General features: G+C 49.5%; 1 pseudogene; it reads right to left on the minus strand.

The window, feature by feature from the left end:
- LOC119594275 overlaps positions 1-1,028 on the minus strand; it is a 32,574-nt pseudogene that overhangs the window by 22,698 nt on the left and 8,848 nt on the right.

Raw genomic sequence — 1,028 nt, forward strand, 5'->3', positions numbered from 1 at the left:
ACATATATCTTCCTTCCCCCTCATACACTCATGTATTTACATTATGTTATCAATATTTCCCATTATTCTTCCGGGAAATAACATGCAAATCGGGTTCCTTCTCTCCAAGGGACGAATAAAGCCCTTCCGATCCGTTCTTTTATCTCAACGGAAATCCTCGCAGGAAGGCAACAGTTTTCAGAGGATGTGAAGGACTCTGTTCGACTTCGACTTAAAATGGCGTGTTTTTTGTAGCTCGCCTTCTCGCGTGTTGCGCGAGGCATAAACCATACGGTGCTTCGTAATAATGCGTTTGATCGAAGGCTCCGAGGCTCGAAATCCTCACTGGCCATAATACTTCGAAAGCTTTCAGAATGCGGCAGGAGCGACTCGCCCTCAGAGTACAGGGACGCAATATGCCAAGGGCCTCTTAAGACCCTCCTCAAGAAAATCGTTTCTCTTCAAAAGAAACTTCTTCCAAACTCGAGGGAAGAGACGCGGCGGGATCTCCGGCCCGTGAGCGAGGACCCCGCCGCGACCTTCCTCAAGCGAGCGGCGAGAAAGCCAAAGAAAAGGACTTTTAAATTCGAGAAAAGCCGCGTCTTGCTCTTAAACGAGTGGAGAAAGAATGTCTGTGGTCCTCAAGCGACGTCATGCGGTGCGGATTAAGGGTTTTCAGGCCAATAAATCAATCTAGGAGGACCTGTTATGAGACCGGAGCACCTGCTTCCCAGGTGTCGCAGCGGTGCACTCGCGTCCTCCCTTGTTGTTAGGGGACTTACCTGGCCCTCACCTCGTCTTCATCTATTCTCACCTTCACCTGCCTTTCCTGACACCCATCTCTCACCTTCCTCTCCACCGGCTTTCACAAACCCCTATTAACTGACACCCATTATTTCCCCTTCGTGGCCTCCTTTATGCCCCTTTCCCTGGCCTCTTTCACACAAGCCTTCGCCTCTCTCGTCATGTTAACTGGCATCCATATCCTTTCCGAATAAACACCCACATCCACACATGCACCAATCTTTTTTATCGCTTAGAAACTCGGT

Source organism: Penaeus monodon, chromosome 33 (assembly GCF_015228065.2).
Source record: "Penaeus monodon isolate SGIC_2016 chromosome 33, NSTDA_Pmon_1, whole genome shotgun sequence".
Lineage (NCBI taxonomy): Eukaryota > Metazoa > Arthropoda > Malacostraca > Decapoda > Penaeidae > Penaeus > Penaeus monodon.